Here is a 6,000-nt window from a genome sequence, read left to right as displayed (position 1 = left end):
CCTCGATATTCGACCCATAGTAAATGTGCCCCTAAGACTCAGCCTTATATTTTACAATAAACTTCCTCTGAATTTCAGATGATTATATAATGCAGGAGTGCTTTACTAATATGAGATCTACTTTAAGTGATGCTGTCCCATTATCATCTACATCCATAAAAACATTGCTAGCATTCTGTTGCATGGAAAATATTACTTAAAGAGCATGTGAAGGCAAAAAAATAGAATACCATTTTTACTTTCTTTAATGAAAAAGAAACCTATCTCCAATATACTTTAATTAAAAAATGTGTACCGTTTTTATAAGAAACCTGACTGTATGCAGTGAAATTCTCCCTTCATTTACTGCTGTGGATAGGAATTGTCAGACGGTCCCTAACTGCTCTGCAAGGAAACAATCATACTTATGAACAGCAGGGGGAGCCCCCGTCTTACTTTCTCTGGATCAACTGGCAGTTAGGCAGGTTATATATAGACTTAGAAGTTTGAACTTGATGGACGCGTGTCTTTTGTCAATCTAACTTACTATGTACGACCACCAACTAGGGGTCTACTGGTAGATCCGATCTACCTTTTGAGCACCCCTGATATAATGGCAACAAGTTCTTATAAAGCACCAGCATATTCAGTGGTGCTGTACATTAGTAGGGTGCATGCATCAAACATACACATTACTGAGCAATACAGAAGGTAAGGAAGGTCCCCAAAATGACCTTCCATGGGTGTATATTTCCCCTTGCAGATCCATCTCTCTTTCTGCCACTAGATGGAGCTCAATTGCTGCATGAAAAAGATCAGACAGACGTCTTTGCAGAGAATCATAAACATCAGGCGGTAGATCTGTCATACACTCTGCCTGCCCTGGATTCCCCTGTACTCCCTGCTTAATACTCGGCTGTCTCTATTGTTGCGGCAAAAAATATTACAGCAGAGTTGGACACCAAAGTCAAGAAGAAGTGCAAGAAGTGGACCTGGGCTGGTTGAGCCCACAAGAGACGGGGGTCCCAACTCTTGTACATGTTTGCAGGTGCAACAAAGCAGCACTATCACCGTGCTTATAACTGACCAGAGAAATGCTCTTAACTTCAGTTTCCAAGCAGAGCAACATCTCAAGACTTAAAGGAGAAGAAAAGCTACAGAGGCATTTTATTGCCAATAGATTAGCCACAATAGTGCAAGCTAGAATGCTATATTTTTTCTGTACGTTTTACCATACCTGAGTAAAAAGCTCTAGAAGCTCTCTGTTTGTTGGGATAGCAGCTGCCAAATTAGCTTGGTGTGACATCACTTCCTGCCTGAGTCTCTCCTCTCATAGCTCTGGGTTCAGTTTACAGCAGAGAATGGGGGGGAGGGAAGAAGAGGAGCAAACTGAGCATGCTCACGCCCGGGGCAAGGAGTTTTAAGCTGAAAACAGGAATTCTGATACAGGAGCCCATGAGTACACAATAGAAGGAAACAGTGAAGGAACTACCGGGGGAGCAGGGCCCGCACCCCCTCAGGGCCCCCCGGCAGTCCATGCGCCACTGAGAAATGCGGGCTAATGCGGTACGTAGGGGGGGCGGGGCCCGGCTGCGCGTAACGCACCAGGGCCCGCCCCCCTCAACGAACGCTACTGAAAGGAAAGAAATGTGGTGTTTCTTTTGATAGAGGACTCAGAGCAGCATTACTTTGAGGGTTTACTGGTGTATTTAGGTGGACCTTTCTGATAAGGCTTTCTTAAGGTGGCCATTCACGGGCCGATAAAAGCTGCCGACAGACCATGTCGGTAGCTTATTGGCTCGTGTATGGGCCCCCCGACGGGCTTCACCGATCGAGATCTGGCCGAAAGTCGGCCAGATTTCGATCGGATGGGACAGAAAATCCCGTCGGATCGCGGCCGCATCTATTCGTTGATGCGGTCCCGCGATCCGACCGCCCGTTTGGGCATCGTTAGGATCCGATCTTTGGGCCCTAGGGCCCACGATCGGATCAGCCCGATATTGCCCACCTCAAGGTGGGCATATGGGAGGGAGATCCGCTCATTTGGCGACATCGCCAAACGAGCGGATCTCTCCATGTATGGCCACCTTTAGTTTCAGCCAACTTAAACCAGTCAACCTCAATGACCAAAAGGTGGTGCTGTTGTTTTAAATGTATTATATTAATGGTATAAAAACAACAAATATCTTGAAAACTAGAATACAAATTATTATACAAAGGAAACTTTTGGTACGTTATAGAATGGGCAGTTCTAAGAAACTTTTCAATTGGTCTTCATTATTTATTTTTCCTACAGTTTTTGAATATTAAAAATAACTATCTTCTGACTCTTTCCAGCTTTCAAATGGGGTTCACTGACCCCATCTAAAAACAAATGCTCTCTAAGTCTATACATTTATTGTTATTACTACTTTTTTTATTACTCCTCTTTCTATTCAGGCCTCTCCTATTCATATTCCAGCCTTTATTCATATGAATGCACAGTTGCTAGTGTAATTTGGACCCTAGCAACTAGAACTAGCTGAAAATGGAGAGCTGCTGAGTGCTGAATAAAAAGCTAAATAATTCATAAAGCAAAAATATTGCACATTAAAAACCAACTGCAAATTGTCTCAGAATATCACTCTCTACATCGTACTAAAATTAATTAAAAAGGTGAATAACCCCTTATTGCTGAATATAACTGGAATGATTATATAAGGAACATACGGGGGGCCTCTAACCCCCAACCAGGATAAATCCTTTTTATTTGTGTTTCATTTATTGTTAAAATATTATTTCCCTCTTTTTTCCCCCTTTTTTTTAGATATTGGGAAAATGGTTTCAATTCTGAACAGATTTGTTGTATCAAATTTCTGAGATTTAAAAACTTTTTTTTCATGCCCAAACCTTGATATCTAAGGGTGGGACACACGGTATGATTCGGGGAGATTTAGCTGGCCAGCGACAAATCGCTTCTTCTTCGGCTAGAATCTTAGTTTTCCGAAGTCGCCCAAAGTTTCCTTGTGAGGCAACTTCGGGCGACTTTGGAAAACTAAGCGATTCGAGTGCCATACCGCCGGCGATTTAGATTCTAGCCGGCAGGGAGGCAGTTTGGGGAGATTAGTCGCCCGAAGAAGAAGCGATTTGTTGCTGGCCGGCTAAATCTCCCGAATCTCCCGAATCTTAGCATGTGTCACTAGCCTTATAGACCTTTAGAGGCAAATCGCCATGTTGTTTTACTTATAATGCAGTGTTTCCCCCCATAATTCCAGCACTGTAGCCCCCACAATTAAGTTTCGTGCATTTATACGGTATGAACAGGCACATTCATCCTTTCTTTTTACGAATTCAGCCTGCTCTTCGGAATGTAGCACAGATATGAACATATTTAAAGGGTAAGTGTTCCAGCCTCCCCCAGGTAGCAAACACTGTAGGTGCGATTGTGCTGTAGTACTCAAACCATATTAGCATCGTGTTGTGTCTGTGAATATGAGAGATGCTATTCGGAGCAGAGGGCGCCGGCGTATGAATACAGACTATGTGAGACGGCTCAGAGCTTTCGATTAGAGCTTTGTTGTGTGCCCAGCAGGCCATTTTACAGCTGATCTGATCTTCATTCCTCCTGGCCATCTGCTTGCCCTTCATTTCTGACCTTTCTATTGAATCTGATCCTCTGCGGCCTGCTCCAGACCTTAGATTAGTCCACCGCTCACAAACCTGTTCTGTTTGCCTCCAGTATTTATCCATCTGCACTTTCCCAATCTATGCTGGCAGCTTCCCACTTCCGATAGTTTATGCCGTTCCCATTCAACTAAATGCTGAGTTTAGAAAGAAAGAGTGCAACCATCCAAGGCAGGGGCATGCTGTATTCACAAAGGCTTGTAAAACAGATAATAATACAGATATGGGACCTGTTATCCAGAATTCTCGGGACCTGGATATTTCCGAATAATGGATCTTTCTGTCATTTGGGTCTTCATACCTTAAGTCCACCAGAAAATCATTTTAACATTAAATAAACCCAATCGGCTGAGTTTGCCTCCAATATGGATTAATTATATCTTAGTTGGGATCAAGTACAAGCTACTGTTTTATTATTACACAGAAACGGGAAAATTTTTTAAAAATTATTATATGATAAAAATTGAGTCTATGGAAGGAGTCCTTCCCATATTTGGAGCTTTCTGGATAACGGATTTCCAGATAAAGGATTCCATACCTGTATGAACTCCAGGGGACACTTTAACCTGGAAAGGGAAATAACTGCCCCCTCCCAACTCTGAAACAGACCCAGCACTGGGCTGGATAAACCCTTATGAGGACTCCTTGAAGTAAAGTTGAGCCAAATTTTCTACACTCCTACATAAGTATTTTATCAATTGTGCCATGATCCTCTTTGTGCATTTGAGAAAATAGTGTGAGAGGCACCTGATAAATGTGAAAGTTCTCACTTCTCTCTGAAATATGCAAAGTTGCAGTTTTTTAGTTAACAAAAACTCACCAAAAACAAGAAGTTGCTCTGTGGTTGCACTTCAGCTGCCAATTATTGCTTACATAGCCAAGTCCATTTGAGCTAACACAGCATCAAAGCCACAGGACACATATCCTGCACATTTTTAAAAACTTTTTAATTTTTTCTGTAATAATAAAACAGTAGCTTGTACTTGATCCCAACTAAGATATAATTAATCCTTATTGGAAGCAAACCCAGCCTATTGGGTTTATTTAATGTTTACATGATTTTCTAGTAGACTTAAGGTATGAAGATCCAAATTATAGAAAGATCCGTTATCCGGAAAACCCCAGAACCCGAGCATTCTCGATAACAGGTCCCATCCCTGTAAAATAAATTTGGGTACTGAGGATATGGGAGCAGCACTAGCAAAATATGGAAGGGGAAGAGAAAAGAAATTTCGATTGAAGAGAACAATAGGGGGAACTAGAAAGAAACGTCATCTTGATTTGAAAAAAACATGTGAAGTCAGTGAAAGAAATCTGATTGGCTACTGGAGTTCCCTAATGACCAACAATGAAGAGTTTGGAAACGCTGGCGTAAATACTGTGCAGCAGGTTCAGTTTCACCGCTGAAAGTCAATAGGTAAAATCTGATTGGCTGTTGGTGGCTCCGTCTGCTTTTGTTAAGTTACGTGGTGCTTTACCTTATGGTGAATAAGAAACAAGGGCTTACAGAGTACAGTAGGATGAGAGGGCCCTATATGTGAGAGTTTACAACTAAAGGTTAGGGTACAAGTGAGACATTAGGATTTTCAGAAGCAGAGCAATATTAGATCAGGAGCAGAGCGAAGGAGAGTATTTGGAGATCGAAGACCAGATATAGGTAGGGGCTTCACTGTTAAGGCAATGTAAGTGAGTAGTTTGAATTTGATTCTAGAGGAGATTGGGAGCCAATGAAGACACATCATATGGGAGCATCTGATGTTGACCTGTAAAATAGATGAATGAGTCTGGCAGCAACATTTAGAACAGATTGGATTTGTGAAAGAAGACTTGTTTGAATACCTGTGAGGAGTAGGTTGCAGTAGTCAAGGTGGGAGATGATAAGATGCTGAATAAGTGTTTTGGTGTAGTCCTGAGATGTGGCTGTATTTGGGAAATGTTGTTTGGATGTGTGGTGAAAAAGAAAAATGAAGATGTGAGTCTAAGATAGCTCCTAGGCAGCGTGCCTGTGTGGTGGAATGAAAGGTGGTGTTGTTTACTGTGAGTGATATCTGAGGGACAGGGGAAGATCTTAGAGGAAATATAATGAGTTCTGTTTTTGAAAGGTTCTGTTTCAGGTGGTGCTGTGACATCCAGGAGGAGACAGCAGAGAGACAGTCTGTAACTTGGGAAAGGACAGAAGGAGAGAGGTCAGGAGTAGTCAAGTAGAGTTGTGTGTCATCAGCATAAAGGTGATACTGAAGTCCAAATGACTGAATACGTTTTCCTAGCGAAATAGTATAGAGTGAGAACAGCAGAGGGCCTAGAACAGAGCCTTGGGGAACTCCAATGGAGAGAGGGAACATAGAAGAAGTAGAGTTA

This window comes from Xenopus laevis, chromosome 6L, assembly GCF_017654675.1.
Source record: "Xenopus laevis strain J_2021 chromosome 6L, Xenopus_laevis_v10.1, whole genome shotgun sequence".
NCBI lineage: Eukaryota > Metazoa > Chordata > Amphibia > Anura > Pipidae > Xenopus > Xenopus laevis.
The sequence above is the reverse complement of the archived record's forward strand: the minus strand, read 5'-3'. Positions refer to the sequence as shown.